General features: G+C 39.6%; 2 non-coding genes across 2 annotated transcripts; one reads left to right on the top strand and one right to left on the bottom strand.

Annotated features, from left to right (window-relative positions):
* Positions 1–7,388: 7,388 nt before the first annotated feature.
* On the bottom strand, positions 7,389–7,495 carry LOC148580526 (small nucleolar RNA R71). The gene has a single exon (XR_015899586.1). It is a non-coding gene; the product is annotated as a small nucleolar RNA R71 (small nucleolar RNA).
* Positions 7,496–16,551: 9,056 nt separating this feature from the next.
* Positions 16,552–16,655, top strand: LOC148580525 (small nucleolar RNA R71). Its single transcript, XR_015899669.1, has one exon. It is a non-coding gene; the product is annotated as a small nucleolar RNA R71 (small nucleolar RNA).
* The last annotated feature ends 646 nt before the right edge of the window (positions 16,656–17,301 follow it).

Below are 17,301 nucleotides of genomic sequence, written 5' to 3'. Positions count from 1 at the left end.
TGCCAGAAACTCTGTAGGTTCTTCCTGTGGAAGACCGGAATACTGGCAACTTTGCTGCACCATGATAATGAGCTGAGGATTCAACTCAAAGCTACTGACTCCAATGGAGGGTATGCAGATACTACTCCCATATGAAGCAGTAGAGGGGTTAGAATATGACCCCAGAGTCCTCCTGGACTGTTCATTTCCGCTTAGGTCCATAATGGAGAAAGGGAGATGATGTAAAATAGAAAAAATATTTTTATTTATTTATTTATATATTTATTTCGAAAATGAAATAAATTAGAATAAAATAAATAAAAATTGAGGGAAGATTTTCGAAAAACTGAGGAGAGAGAAAGTGGTTAGGAGGTTTTGAAAAGGATATGATGATTTTGAAAAAAAAGTTTTAAATTTTGAAATAAAAATCTGAATTTTAGAAATATATTTTGAAAATTTGTTTTTAAAATAGAGAGAAAAGATATTTTTGATTTTTAAGAGGAAAGAGAAAAACAATAAGATAGCACAAGATTTAAAATTTTTAGATCTAATGCTCCTTATTTTCGAAAAATCTTGAGAGAAAACACCAAGGAACACCAAACTTAAAATTTTTTGAAAACCAAACCAAAATTTTCGAAAATCAAGGGAAATCAACAGGAAAACACCAAACTTAAAGTTTGGCACAAAATTTAATAGAGAAAATATTATTTTTGAAAAAGATTTTAAAAAGAGTGTACCAAACTGCCACGGACTTAGACTAACACTCTAGCCAATTGGGCAGTAAATGTAACACTTGTTTTAAAGAAGGATATTTTTAACCAAGAACAATAATAAGAGACTCTAAACCAAAAAGAAAAATTTTCCTAATCTAAGCAACAAAATAATCCGTCAGTTGTTCAAACACGAACAATCCCCGGCAACGGCGCCAAAAATTTGGTGCACGAATTATGAATCACGCTTTTCACAACTCGTACCACTAACCAGCAAGTGCACTGGGTCGTCCAAGTAATACCTTACGTGAGTAAGGGTCGAATCCCATGGAGATTGTTGGTTTGAAGCAATCTATGGTTATCTTGTAAATCTTAGTCAGGAAGTCAATTATGTTTATCAGTTGATTTGCAAATAAACAAGAGAGCATAAATTAACGGTTACTTGTTATGTAGTAATGGAGAATATGTTGGAGTTTTGGAGATGCTTTGTCTTCTGAATCTCTGCTTTCCTCTGTCTTCTGATTCACGCACGCACGTCCTCCTATGGCAAGCTGTGTGTTGGTGGATCACCGTTGTCAATGGCTACCTTCCATCCTTCCAGTGAAAACTATGCTCACGCGCTCTGTCACAGCACGGCTAATCACCGGTTGGTTCTCGATCCGGTTGGAATAGGATTCACTATCCTTTTGCGTCTGTCACTAACGCCCAGCCTTCAGGAGTTTGAAGCTCGTCACAGTCATTCAATCCTTGAATCCTACTCGGAATACCACAGACAAGGTTTAGACTTTCCAGATTCTCATGAATGCCGCCATCAGTTCTAGCTTATACCACGGAGATTCTAATTAAGGAATCTAAGAGATACTCATTCAATCGTATATAGAATGGAGGTGGTTGTCAGGCACACGTTCATGATTTGAGAGAGGTGATGAATGTCACGGATCATCACCTTCATCACAGTTAAGCGCGAATGAACATCTTAGATAGGAACAAGTGTGTTTGAATGGAAAACAGAAATACTTGCATTAATTCATCGAGACACAGCAGAGCTCCTCACCCCCAACAATGGGGTTTAGAGACTCATGCCGTCAGAGAATACAAAGTTTGGATCTAAAATGTCATGAGATCCCAAATAAGTCTCTAAAAGTTGTTTAAATACTAAACTAGTAGCCTAGGTTTACAAAAAATGAGTAAACTATGATGGATGATGCAGAGATCCACTTCTGGGGCCCACTTGGTATGTGCTGGGCTGAGACTTAAGTAATTCACGTGTAGAGGCCATTTGTGGAGTTGAAGGCCAGTTTTTATGCCAGTTTGGGCGTTCAACTCCAGCTTTTGATCCTTTTCTGGCGCTGGACGCCAGAATTGGGCAGAGAACTGGCGTTGAACACCAGTTTACGTCGTCTATCCTTGTGCAAAGTATAGACTATTATATATTGCTGGAAAGCCCTGGATGTCTACTTTTCAACGCAATTGGAAGCATGCCATTTCGAGTTCTGTAGCTCCTGAAAATTTACTTTGAGTGCAGGGAGGTCAGAATCCAACAGCATCAGTAGTCCTTTTTCAGCCTGAATCAGATTTTTGCTCAGCTCCTTCAATTTCAGTCAGAAAAGTACCTAAAATTACAGAAAAACACACAACTCATAGTAAAGTCCAGAAATATGAATTTTTCCTAAAAACTAATGAAAATAGACTAAAAACTAACTAAAACATACTCAAAACTATATGAAATTAACCCCAAAAAGCGTATAAAATATCTGCTCATCAACCGGGTTTACGGTTTACTGGTGCAGCTTAGCACCAGCACTCTCTGATGAATTTAGCAATGCTAAGGCCTCATTTTATATGTTTTATTCTCATAATAAATATGTTACTAGTGTCATTTATGCTAGTAGCTCAAAAAATAATTTTTAGAGATGTTTTTACAAGTGTTCCGATACATTTAGTTTTGGTAGTTGTACACCAGAGATATTTTAATATTATTTTAATCAACCTCCAAGCCAACCAATCACAACTCACCTTACACCCCCAAGACACTCCAAGGCTGGTCATTTACTCCCTTTGGCCGAAATTGAAAGGAGAGAAAAGAGAGAAAACTTCATGAACACTTAATCTTCAAAGCTTGATTTCTTCTGAACCAAAACTCAAATCAAAACTCCGATTTCACCAAAATGATCCTCTCTTCTTCCTCTACATAACCATGTAACTTAACAAGGCTGGAAATAAGGTGAGATGGCTGTTCCTTTCCCCTTTCAATTCGGTTTTCAAGGAAAACCATGCAAAACATGTGTTTTCTTGTTGTTCTTCCTTAGGAATCATGCTTAACTTGACTTGAGGGCCAAGAAACGTGAATTTCCAGCAAGTCTAAGGTGAGATATCTCTTCCTAACATACTGAGTGAGATTTGTTCAGTTGAGATTTTTTGGATTTAAAGTTATTTTTGATGTGATTTAGGAGGAAAAAGTGCTTAAGGACCACCTGAAAGTTTAACCGAATTAGGAGCAGCAAAACCAGGTAGGGTTTGGTAAAATTAATGTTGATTGATTGTGTTTGAATTGTGTGATTATGATATGGTTTGGTTATGCTTGAAATTGATTGTTTATATGAGTGATTCTTGTTGAAATTTTTGTGAAAATTTGATGAAATTTGATGATATTCAACTTTGAATTTGTGTTCTTCATGGCTGCTGGAAAAACGAACCCTAGACCTTAAATTGGGGTTCAATTTGTGTTAAAATCATGTAGAAAAGATGGGGTTTTAGTGGCTACAAATTTATTATGAATTATGGTAAAAATCGGTTGCTGAAAAGACTGAAAAACGGGTAAAAACAGAGAAAGAATCTGAAGAATATACGAAGAATACGAAGAACACTTTGAGTGTGGTGAAGAACATTGAAGAACACCTTTTAGATCTTAGAAAGGGCAAGGAAGTAAAATTTTTGGTGTTTAAGGGGTTATATGGTAATTTCTGAAAGTTAGGGTGGTAAAAGTAGAAATATTAAAAGTTACGGGTGGTAAAAAGTGAATTTTAAAGGTTAAAGGTAAAGTTAAGGTAATTTTCGAAAATATATTAATAAAATAATAAATAATAATAAAATATTAAATAATAATATTTAATTAAAAAATATTTTAATAAAAATAATAAAATAATGCGAAAAAGGCAGTTTTCTGTAAAAGCTTTAGAAAGATAACTTTAAGTGCAGAATCTCATAATTACCTTCATAAAACACTTAAGGAGTGGTAATAACATGATAGTGAGGCAAAGATAAAGAAAAGATAAAAACCAAAGAAAATTCTGTAAAGTTTTAATGACAGAAAAACAGACAGAGACTAGTGAACAAACTAGGGCAACATAGTTAGTCCTTGAGTTGCGACTAGGGTTAGGTATTATATGAAAAGTTAAAATATTTTAGTATTGACTTAATGAACCTATACTTGGGACAGGCTAACTATTCATACCGAAATTTACATAAGCTTTAAATATATACGTTAAGCAGAGAAATCAGAGTAGAGTAAAGAAAACACAGAGAACAGAATAACCAGAGAAAAGTAAAGAGATACAGAGAAAAGAGTAATCAAGGCAGAGTAAAAAGACAAAGTAAAAAGAGTAATATGATAAAGAGAAATGGTTTGAGCCAAGATATTGTGAAATTGAAAGATGTAAAGTTTGTATAGTATGATTGAATAGAGAAAGAAAGAAGTACTACATAAGAATGTGAAAGTGATGATGAATAATGAGAATGATATTGAATGATGATAATGAGAAAAGAGTAATATAACAAAGAGAATAGAGGAGAAGAGTATAAAAATAAAGAGTTAAGCCTTGTGGCATGATATTCTATTATATGTTCATCTGATGCTTTTCTATTGGCCCTAGAGGTCCTGTAGGGCCAAGTTCACCTACAGTAAGTTGTTATTCCTGTAGGCCGAAGTTTACCTGCAGTGAATATCAATTGTGTATCTCAGGGTGTTGCTCCTATAGGCCGAAGTTCACCTACAGAGAGTTGTGATACCTATAAGCCAAAGTTCACTTACAGGGGCGCTATTTCTGTAAGCCGAAGTTCACTTACAGAGGTGCTATTTCTGTAGGCCGAAGTTCACCTACAGAAAGTTGTTATGATAAAACCATTTCTGTAAGCCGAAGTTCACTTACAGAGGTGCTATTTCTGTAGGCCAAAGTTCACCTACAGAAAGTGGTTGTGTTGTGTTTAGACTATTCCTGTAAGCCGAAGTTCACTTACGGGAGTGCTATTTCTGTAGGCCGAAGTTCACCTACAAAAAATAAGCCATATCTAGGACTAGTTCCTAGGTAATGTCGGGCTGCAGGGTGTAAACCGACACGTGAGCTCATGGCCTGCATAGGACAGACATGCATCATACTTGGTTGCGCATTTCCTCTGTTATGATTGTTGTTTGAATGTATGCTTCCTTTGTTTTCATTCTATTCTCTGTGTCTGTATTTTGTTTTCTTGCATTCTTTTGTTTGTGTTTTGTTTTCTATTTTCTCTATTTATCTGTTTCTTCTGTTTACTGCTTCTCGGTATTCTGCTATTTATCTGCTAAACAACACAGAATTAATGAACTTAACTAATAACCCCGACCCTACTAAGAACTCCCCAGTTCTTACCCCTTCTCTCTCCCTTCCCCCTTCAGATGGAAGTAAGAGTACTTTACAGTAGCTCGTTGATGATGGTTCTGCAAAGAGGATTCTGCCCTAGATAGTCTTCTGAGTCTAGGGTGAATATCGTTCCCTATTTATATGTATATACTGTGAGACTAGCTAATGTCTACACCCCGTTTGTTCTTGAACTTTAACTTAAATCCTGTGTACAAGACTCCTGTTGTGTGGCTACTTGATGAGGTACCAGAGACACGTTATATGGCAATGTCTGATCGTGCAAAGGAGTAGTAGATGATGTTCTACCTTTTGCTGATGTTCCACCTGACTTGATTTTTGAAGACTTAGAACGTACTTTCCCTCGCTTTAGTAGTTTAGAGGGACTAGGTGAGTATAGAGTCTAGGCTAGCCTGGGCGCGAGCTTAGGGACTTCTTGAACAGGTCAGGGCCTAGGTTGTTGTATGTATATATATGTATATATATGTATATAGTTATTATCTAGCTATACCTAGGGGTGTTCTAACACTAAGTCTATACTTAAATAAAAGTTGGATCACTGAATGTTGTTGACTACTTGTGATGTATTTATGTGTGGTTGTTTATAACCTTTTTATCTATTATCAGTTGTGAATTGATTATGAATGATTCCGTCTATTAATCCAAATATAAAAAAAAATACCCCGCAAATTAACTACGTTTTTAACAATGAATCAGGCTCATATGATAAATAATAGATAATAATTAGGAAGACAAATTGGTAGCGCTCAGTTTCTGGTATGATCTAGACATATTGAAAATTGGGTCGTTACAATTGCCAAGGAGATCAATGAATGCATTGATTGAGGAAGAGATGAAAATGGACTTGATCCAGAGAATGCAACATTTCCTAAGCCCAATGAACTCCCCATTTCTGATCTTACCCATTCTCTTTACTTTCTGCTATTTACTTTCATGCTAAACTCCCCTTCCCCATTTAAGATTCTGCAATTTACCTTCCGTCATTTATTTTCTGCAATTTACTTTCCTGCCATTTAATTTCCTGCAATTCTCAACCCAATTTCTGATTAGCTCAACTAGAACATTCTTCCAATTAAAGTTGCTTGACCAATCAATCCCTGTGGGATTCGACCTCACTCTATTGTGAGTTTTTACTTGACGACAACTCGGTATACTTGCCGAGGGAGATTTGTTAAAGGACAAGTTTTCGTGCATCAAGTTTATGGCCCCGTTGCCGAGGATTAATTTTGTATCAACAATGATTAAATTGGTGGATAACTAGATTGAGCATTTGTTTTTATTTTGTTTGATTTAAGTTCATTTGAGTAATTTACTTTCTGTTTGGCTATTTTCTTCCCTTTCCCCTACCCATTTTCTTAGCTATTTACAATTCAGTCACTAACCCACTAACTATTTGATATATTGCATCACTCACACTAACAGCATTTCTGTAGAAATTATTGTCTGCATCTTTCTCTCTTGCTTGTGCCTTGTTGGTTGTATGACAGGTAGAAGAAGCGGGGCTTCAACTTCCTTTGATTTTGAACCTGAGGGGACCTTGCTTAGATTAAGGAGGGAAGCAAGAGGAAAGAGAGTAGTTGGTGCTGAGGAAGAGGAAGAGTACTTTGAACCAGACATGGATGAGAATATGGAAAACCATCTTGAAGAAGAGGCTCACAACCATGGCAGAGAAGGTCCAGCGCATCAGGCTGGGCAAGAGAGAAGAGTTCTGGGTTCTTACATCAATCCAAACCCAGAAAACTGTGGAAGTAGCATCCAACGGCCAACCATACATGCCAACAACTTTGAACTAAAGCCACAGCTCATCACCCTTGTTCAGAACAATTGTTCATTCGGAGGAAGTGTCCAAGAAGACCCCAACCAACATCTAACTACCTTCCTGAGGATATGCGATACTGTGAAGTCTAATGGTGTTCATCCTGACACTTATAGACTACTTTTGTTCCCTTTCTCACTCAAGGACAAAGCATTTAAATGGCTGGAATCCTTTCTAAAGGAGAGTTTAGCAACCTGGGAAGATGTGGTGAACAAGTTCTTGGCAAGATTCTATCCTCCTCAACGGATCAACAGGTTGAGAGCTGAGGTACAAATATTCAGGCAGCAGGATGGTGAGACTCTATATGAAGCATGGGAGAGGTTTAAAGAATTGACAAGAAGATGCCCGCTAGATATGTTCAATGAATAGGTGCAGTTGTACATTTTCTATGAAGGCCTTTCGTATGAATCAAAGAAGGTAGTAGACCACTCATCCGGGGGATCTCTGAACAAGAAGAAAACCATTGAAGATGCCATAGATGTCATTGAGACTGTAGTTGAGAATGACTATTTCTATGCTTCTGAAAGAGGCAACACTAGAGGAGTGATAGAGCTGAACAATGTGGATGCACTGCTAGCTCAAAAATAGATGATTACCAAGCAATTAGCTGACCTCACCAAGAAGATGGAGAGGAATCAAGTAGCAGCAATCACCACTTCAGCAACAACTCAAGAAGGAGTGAATAAAGAGGCAGAGGGTGATCAGGAACAGGCCAACTACATTGGAAATTCACACAGGCAGCACCATGACCCATACTCCAAAATATATAATCCTGGTTGGAGGAACCACCCAAACTTTGGGTGGGGAAATCAACAAGATCAAGGCCAAGATCAGAGATGCCACAACCCCAGTAACAATGCAACTCACCAACATTCCACACAGAGATCATATCAGCACCCACCTAACAACACACCTCAATATCCATACCAAAGTCAAAATGGCCCTTCTCATCCTTCCAATCTCAACTCTCCATCATTGAAAGAAAGACTATCAAGGATTGAGACTCTACTTGAAGGCATATGCAAGGAGATTCAAGATAACAAGGTGTTCAAAGAGGAGGTGCAAGCCAATATCAAGAATTAGGGAGACACCATCAAGAAGCTGGAATTTCAAGTGGGATACCTATCTGAGAAGATTCCCAAACCTACTGATAGCTTCCCAAGTGACACAGAGAAAAATCCAAGAGGTGAAGCAAAGAAAGTCAGATGGGAAGATTGCAAGATGGTTACTATAAGTGATAAGGAGACTGAGGAAGAGCTGAACAAACCACCAGAACAATCTAAAGATTCATCAGCAGGAAAGCAGGAAGAGAATCCTCAGGAAACCACAATTACGCAGAAAGAGTTGCTGAGGCTCTATGCACCCTTTCCCCAATTACTAAATGGTGGTGTAGAGAAGAGAATATACTCAAGGTTTCTTAACATATTTGCATCCCTCCATGTGAACATACTATTCATCAAGGCTCTCCAACAAATGCCCTCATACATCAAGTATATGAAGGAGCTGCTGACCAGGAAAAGCTCACTCAAGGGAGGACAAACCATAGTGATGAACAAGGAGTGCAGTGCTCTCATTCAACCAGAGCTGCCTACAAAAAGGAAGGACCCAGGGAGTTTTCACATCCCCTGTGCCATAGGAGAAACAATGTTTGACAAAGGACTCTGTGATCTGGGAGCAAGCATCAACTTAATGCCTTTATCCCTTATGAAGAGGCTGCAAATCAATGAGCTGATGCCCACAGACGTAGTCATCAGACTGGCGGACAAAACTCAAAAACAAGCAATTTGAGTGGTTAAAAACGTGCTGGTGAAGGTTGGGAACTACTTCCTTCCCACATACTTTGTCATACTGGAAATGGAAGAAAGTCACCTGATAGCATGGAAACTTGTCTCTCAACAATTTTCCTTCGGCAAGTATACCGAATTGTCGTCAAGTAAAAACTCACAATAGAGTGAGGTCGAATCCCACAGGGATTGATTGGTCAAGCAACTTTAATTAGAGGAATGTTCTAGTTGAGCAAAGCAGAATTTGGTTTGAGATTTGCAGGAAATTAAATGGCGGGAAAGTAAATAGCAGAAAATGTAAATTGTTGGAAATAAAGAGCTGAATATAAATGGCGGAAAGTAAATTGCAGAATCTTAAATGGGAATGGGAAAGATGCTCATAAAAGTAAATTACAGAAATTAAAGAGAATGGGTAAGATCAGAAATGGGAATTCATTAGGCTTAGGAGATGTTGCATTCTCCGGATCAAGTTCATTTTCATCTCTTCCTCAATCAATGCATTCATTGATCTCCTCGGCAATCTTAAGTGATCGAATTCTGATTCCTTGGTAATTCAATCTCTCAAATCTTGATCAATAGCCAATTCCTTGGTCAATTGCTCATGAGAAGAGATGAATTATGGTCACTGATTATACCACATGCATTCCCAAATCAAGTGTTGGTAGGATTATAGTCACCATACCCAACCAAACCCAATTTGGTCCAACATGAGAAAGAATTTCTAGCATGATCTCTTCATTCCTCTTCCAAGGTTCAGAAGAGATCCAAGTATGAATAGCTTCTTTTCTAAGATAACTACCTAATTGGATGAAGATTGAAAGCTTTCTAGTAAAATCAAGAGAAAAGATAGAAAAAGAGTAATGAAAATTAGTATTGATCCATCAAATTACAACAGAGCTCCCTAACCCAATGAAAGGGGTTTAGTTGTTCATAGCTCTGGAAATGGAAAACAAAGATGGAGAATACATCATGAAAACTAGAACTAGAAGTGCAGAGAAAGTAAATTATACAGAGAGTAGTTCCCAATTTCCAATCCCCCAAAAAGCTTCTTTCTAATTCAAAACTACCCCTATATATACTACTCTTCTGATCTTCTAGTTGTTTCTTCAAGTCTTGGATATGGGCCTTTGGATCTTGAGTTTGAAGCAGTTATCTTCCGCAGTGGGCTTAGCTTTACTTGCAGAGAGAAAGTGTGGAGTAGGCAGGGTGTTTAGCTCAGGACGTTAATGGCGTTAACGTTAAGTGAGAGTGTGGGTTCGAGAACGTTAGTGGCAATCACCTTTTTCACTAACGTTTCTCACCCAAGGATAATCCACGTTAACTTCAACGTTAGTGGCACCAACGTGACCACTAACGTTGCCTCTTGATCCTTCGTACACGTTATTGGGACTCACCTTTTCCAATAACGTTGAGAGACTTCCCTTCCCCCTACGTTAGAGTCCACGTTAACTTAGTTAACGTGGCTCTTAACGTAAGCTTGCCAATCCTTCGAGAACGTTAGTGACACTTACCTTTGTCACTAACGTTCCAATGTGCCCCTACTTCCCACGTTAGAGTCCACGTTAACTAGGTTAACGTGGCTTCTAACGTAGTAATGCTAGCCATCTCCAACGTTAGTGACAAAGGTGAGTGTCACTAACGTTGGCTCATCATCTCTCTTATCTACGTTAGCTTCCACGTTAACTGAGTTAACGTGGGAGTTAACGTTGCTCATAGAGTGGCTTGTGTGGGTTCACCCCAACGTTAGTGACAAAGGTAAGTGTCACTAACGTTGGCAATCACATGCTTTCTCCACGTTAGCCTCCACGTTAACTAAGTTAACGTGGGAGTTAACGTGGCTCATTGTGGCTTGGCCAACGTTAGTGACAAAGTGAGCTTGGTCCAACATTAGTGACAAAGGTGAGTGTCACTAACGTTGGCTCCACTTTCTTTCTTCCATGTTAGAGTTCACGTTAACTTAGTTAACGTGACTCTTAACGTGGGCTATGATGGCTTCGAGGATGTTATTGGCGATTACTTTTCTCATTAACGTTGCAAGCTAGCTCCCATTCCACGCTGGTGGTCACGTTTGTTAGACTAATGTGGCTGCTAACGTGGCTCTTTCTTGCTTCCTTTGTCCTGAAATCAAGCAATACAGTGCATCAAAGTTCTAATCCACATCATGAGACATGCATCATCCAATTTGTCATCTAATTCATGTAAAATTCTCATGAAATCATGTAAAGTGCTCAATGTATGCTTAAATCAAGATGTAAGTGAAATTCTACCCAAACCTTGCTTATTTCCTAAGAAAATGCATGAAACTACCCTAAAATAGTAAAGAAAAGGTCAGTGAAACTGGCCAAAATGCCCTGGCATCACAACACCAAACTTAAAGCTTGCTTGTCCCTAAGCAAGTACTGGAACAAGAGAATGATGAATGGAATGCCAAGAGGAATGAGTCATTATTGTGAAGGTCATATCCTTGGTTTTATGGTGGTTTCATGCATAGCAACTTAGGTTCATTCCTTCACTGGCTTTCAGACCTTTATCATGTCCTGGAATACTCACTTGATTGCACCCTATGAGTCTCTTATTCATTGATCCTTTTATTGTTTTCAGGGCTTATTTGTGTTCTTAGGCTAAGTGCTCTGTGAGGGGGCGACTCTTTAAGATAAGCTTTCAGCCAGCACTCCCGAACCAGTTGGTTCAAGGTGCTAGGTTTTAAGACACCCCTAAGGACTTACTCCCTCAAGTCTCTTTCCCCCATACATATACACCACAGGCACATGGTTTGTTGTTTCCTTTCTTGAGACCTTGGTGTCCAGCACCTCTTTAGGTTACTAAATGTTCTGTAGCAAGGTTGCTCTTGATAGTGGATTTTCAGTTGATAATCCTGGGTTAGTTAACCCAAGTTACCAAGTGATGAAGCACTCCTAAGAACTTATTCATCCAAGAAGATCCTTGGTACAGGAGCACCACAGACACATCTCTCAAGTTTCAAACCCTTGGTGCCTAGCCTTATTCTTTATTAACTTTTCTTTCTTTTTCAACTCTTATTGTTCTTTCCCCCTTTTTCTTATTAGGATCTTGTTATTTAGCTAGTCTCATGGAGTGTGTTTCAAACATATGATTCAGGACAGATGGTCATCTTCCCACCCTTGTTGGTGAACCAACTTAGCTAACTTATGACCACCTCACACACTAAGGAACTTACTTCACAATATGAACTCCACTCTGGTCTTTGATAAAAAACATTCTCTTTTTATTTGATTCAAAGGGAGACAAGCAACACAATAAGCAGGATGGAATTGAAAACAAGCAACTTGACTAGTAATCATAGACCTAGGCAATGAAAAACTTAAAGACAGAATTGAAAATTTCTAAACTACCAAGGAACATGTTCTATTTCATACATGATTTTCCTTATTTAAAGCTTGAAAAAGATGGAACATAGAGGGAACTCCACCACCTTTTACTCATGGGGTTGCCCATGCTCTTCCTGTTGCTTGTCCTCTTTGTGTCTACTTGTGCTTCCTTACATCCGTGCTAGTCTGGCTCTTTTCCAGTCTTCAAGTGCCTTCTTTACCGATTCATGACTCTTCTCCACCCTTACTCTTTCTTCTCGTGCTAACTCATCCTTCACTTCGTCATATTTTGTGATTCCCAGATGTACATTAGGTAGCTGTCCAACTAAGTATCCAAGCCTTGCTAGCATGTTTACATGATTTCCACTTTCACTCATGTAAACCCCTTCAGAGAATGCCCTGTGCTCGTCAAAGAGTTCTGCTTGTTCTATTTATTTTCGATGCATCTCATGTATATGTGCACCTTGATGTGCTTGGATGTTGATTAGCTTCTGGATAGATTTTTGTTGTTCAATTTGCCTTTGTTCTATCCTGTGGAAAGATTCACCCCATTGTTTTCCTTGTTCCAATTGCTGCTCCATCATTTGCTTCTCCCATTCCCCTTGTTGATTCATCCATCTAGAAAATGATTCTTCTTGACGGTTCATCATTTGTAGCTGGAGCTCCTTCTGTGCCTCTTGATTTTCCCAATATTGCCTAGATAAGCCATCAATGGCTTCTTGTAATTGGTTCATGTTCAAGGTGGCTGGGGCTTGCTCTTCTAGGTCTTGTCCTTCTACTACTTGATGGGCTGGCCTCTTTCTTGGCTTCCGTTGAGGTAGGGGGGATGCAATAGCATTCATCCTTCGAACTGTAATGGGAATGCCCTCTTTGATCCACTCGGGGTCTTCATCTTCAAACACCACCCCAGCCTTGTCGCAGAGTCGGAAAATAGTGCTATGGTAGCCTAACTTTCCTCTAGCATCGCTATTTTCAGCCCTCTTCCTAATGCCTTGGGCTATGAGTTCATGAACCTTGATCTTTCCTCCTTTGAGTATACAGTGTACCATTGTGGCTCTTTTGAGATTCACCTCTGAGTTGTTCCCTGCGGGGAGGATGGATCTCCTTACAATTTCGAACCACCCCTTTGCTTCAGGAGTGAGGTCCCCTCTCTTAATGAACTTGGGTTTCCTTTCGGAATCTCGCACCCAGTCAGCACCTGGTACACATATATCTCGCACAATCTGGTCATAATTTGGGCTGTTATCAATTCTTAAATGATAGCTCTCTTCCTCAAACGGTATAGACCGCAACTTTAATGCTCTCATGATACTCATAGGACTGAAATCCTCGGTCTTTCCTCTTACAAAACTTGTATAAGACTCATCTGCCTTATCATAACGAACAGCATTTGCATAAAATTCTCTTACAAGATTTGCATTTACCCTAGTGACCGGATCAGTGAGGAGCTCCCATCTTCTCTTTTCCACCTTCTTTGTGATTTTGGGACACTCAGTTTTTCTGACTTGAAAGCCCAGCTCATAGACGATCTCCTTATCAACCATCCATCCGTACTGTAATACATGATAAGAAGTTCTGAACTTCTTTTCATCAAAAGAACGTTGCTCTATAGGCTCCTTTCCCTTTCTTCTTTTAGAGCTTGATGATGCCATGAGTGACTTTTGAAAAGAAAGGGTGTGGAGAATGGACTTCGGTTGATTAGGATTTGGTGCAATGAAGGGAGTTGGTGAGAGTGTTTTTAGTGGGGTAGGAAGTGCTTGGTTCCGAAAAGGGAGAAGTGTGAAGAGTGGGAGTGGAATGTGAAGGTGGGGTACGGAATACAGATTACTTATATAGAAAGGTGGTGAGTAAATGAAAGGTGTGGATTGATGGAGTTGTTATGTTATGGACAGATGGGGTTTATCATGTGAAGAGGACAAGGATCATCAACTTTATGAAGGGAATTTGTTCGGTCTCCAAGAGTATCCTTCTTCCAATGTTGCATGGCCACATTTTCCAATGTATTCCCCTTGAAGACAAGTGTGTCATCCTCCTTCATGAAGTGGCCAAACCTTCCTCATTTAATTGTCCACTCAATCCACTTCAATACCCCTTTCTTCTCTCCTACAAAATAAAATAATTGTGATAAAAAAATATGTGTGGATAGTAGCGGCAAAAAAAAAAAAGAATAACTATTTTTTAAAGTTTTTGTTTTAACTAACTAAGTGCCATTCATTAGAGCAAACCAACTGACTAACTCAACATCCATGTGTGCAACATTGGCAACACCAAACTTAGTTTGGTGTCGTGTGGTGTAAAAGATTTGTTCAAGGCCCCTAAGAGTGACATGATATGGGTTACATTGATGTTCTCTTAGTGTGCCTTGAACACCAAACTTGTTCTTCACTATATGTTGCACACAAGGATTCATTCAAGTCCATGTCAAGTTGATTTGAAATCCCTGAACCTTGCATTATTAACTACTTTTAAAAGCATGTAAAACATGGGTTGCCTCCCATGAAGCGCTTCTTTAGCGTCACTAGCTTGACGTTTTGCCTTTGTCATGGCGGTTGGTAATGCTTCAGATCTTCCCCTCTTGTAGTAGACCTATATCCATTGGCTTCATCAAGGATCTCTACATGTTCTAAGGAAAGAACTCTGTTGATGGTAAAGACCTTAGGTAGCTGAGATGGGATGGTGGGGAGATCGGGGGGAATAGCTGGGAAGTAAGCTGAGATTACTTTATCCCCTGGAGAGAAGTCCTCTGTAGGGATCTTCTTGTTCCTCTACCTCCTTGGTGCCTTCCTCTTTGTCTCTTTTGATGTTGCCTTATTCTTTGTGACCTCCTCTTCTAAGGGAATTTTGTTACTGGTCTCATATGACTCTGGTTGTTTAGGTTCCTCCTTATTTTCCTTGAGCTGTGACAGCTGCTGATTGCCTTGTTCTTCAACCAAGTGGTTTCCCAGAGGTGTTGGTTGTGCTTCAGTGCTTGCCTCCTCCCTTAGTATCTCATTATGATCTGTTTATTGTGAGAGTTTGAAGACATTGAAGCTGAGTTGTTCATCATGGATCCTCAAAATTAGCTCCCCTCGCTCCATATCTATGAGTGCTCTGGCTGTAGCTAAGAACGGTCTTCCCAATATGATTGGGTGAGTGTGACTTTCTTCCATGTCCAAGATGACAAAGTCTGTGGGAAGGAAGTATTTTCCCACCTTCACCAGCACATTTTCAACCACTCCTATTGCTTGTTTTTGAGTTTTGTCAGCCAGCCTGATAATTACATCTGTGGGTATTATCTCATTGATCTGCAGCCTTTTCATAAGGGATAAAGGCATTAAGTTGATGCTTGCTCCCAAATCGCAGAGTGCCTTATCAAACAATGTTTCTCCTATGGCACAGGGGATGTGAAAACTCCCTGGGTCCTTCCTTTTTATAGGCAACTCTGGTTGAATGAGAGCACTGCACTCCTTATTCATCACTATTGTTTGTCCTCCCTTGAGTGAGCTTTTCCTGGTCAGCAGCTCCTTCATATACTTAATATATGAGGGCATTTGTTGGAGGGCCTTGATGAATGATATGTTTACATGGAGGGATGCAAACAGGTCAAGAAACCTTGAGTATATTCTCTTCTCTACAGCACCATTGAGTAATTGGGGAAACGGTGCATAGAGTTTCAGCAGCTCCTTCTGTGTCAGCTCTTTTTGTGAAATTTTGGGTTCTTGGTGATCTTTTTCCTGTTTCTCTGCTGATGTCTCTCCAAGTTGTTCTAATGGCTTGTTTTACTTTTCCTCAACCTCCTTCCTACTTATAGTAACCATCTTGCAATCTTCCCATCTGACTTTCTTTGCTTCACCTCTCTCCAAAGTTTGGGTGATTCCTCCATCCAGGGTTGTAGTTCTTGGAGTATGGATCATGGTTTTGCCTTGGTGAATTCCCAATGTAGTTGGCTTGCTCCTGACTTCCCTCTGCTTCTTCATTCACTACTTCTTGGGTTGTTGATGAAGTGGAGATTGCTGCCACTTGGTTCCTCTCCATCTTCTTGGTGAGGTCAGCCAGCTGCTGGGTAATGAGCTTGTTTTGGGTCAGCAGAGCATCTACATTGTTTAGCTCCATTACTCCTCTTGTGTTCCCTCTTTCGGAAGCATAGAAGTAGTCGTTCTCTGCTACTGTTTCAATGACATCTATAGCCTCCTCAATGGTTTTCTTCTTGTTGAAAGATCCTCCGGATGAATGGTCTATACGGCCTTCTTTGACTCATAAGACAGCCCTTCATAGAAAATGTGCAGCTGCACCCATTCGTTGAACATGTCAGGTGGACACCTCCTTGTCAGGTCTTTAAACCTCTCCCATGCTTCATACAAAGTCTCACCATCTTGTTGCCTGAAAGTTTGGACCTCAGCTCTCAGCCTATTTATTCGTTGAGGAGGGTAAAATCTTGCTAAGAATTTGTTCACCACGTCTTCCCAAGTTGTCAAGCTTTCCCTTGGGAAAGATTCCAGCCACTTGGCTGCCTTATCCCTGAGTGAGAATGGAAATAAGAGCAGTCTATAGGCGTCAGGATGAATACCATTAGACTTCACTGTGTCGCATATTCTCAGGAAGGTGGTTAAATGTTGATTTGGGTCCTCTTGGACACTTCCTCCGAACGAACAGTTGTTCTGCACAAGGGTGATGAGCTGTGGCTTCAGTTCAAAATTGTTGGCATGAATGGTTGGCTTTTGAATGCTACTTCCACAGTTTCCTGGGTTTGGATTGATGTAAGAGCCTAAAACTCTTCTATCCTCCGCAGCATGATTTGCTCGACCTCTTCCTCCATGGTTGTGAGCCTCTTCTTCATGATGGTTTTCCATGTTTTCTTCCATGTTTGGTTCAAAGTATTCCTCAAAGTGTTCCTCCTCTTCTTCAGCACCAACTACACATTTGTCTCTTGCCTCCCTCCTTAGTCTAAGGAAGGTTCTCTCAGGTTCAGAATCAAAGGAAGTTGAAGCCCCACTTCTTCTCCCTGTCATACAACCAACAAGTACAAGCACAGAGAATAGGTGCAGAAAGTATATC

The sequence above is a fragment of the Arachis ipaensis genome, chromosome B10 (assembly GCF_059453495.1).
Source record: "Arachis ipaensis isolate K30076 ecotype BB chromosome B10, ASM5945349v1, whole genome shotgun sequence".
Taxonomy (NCBI): Eukaryota; Viridiplantae; Streptophyta; class Magnoliopsida; order Fabales; family Fabaceae; genus Arachis; species Arachis ipaensis.
This window is presented reverse-complemented; position numbering and strand designations above follow the sequence as displayed.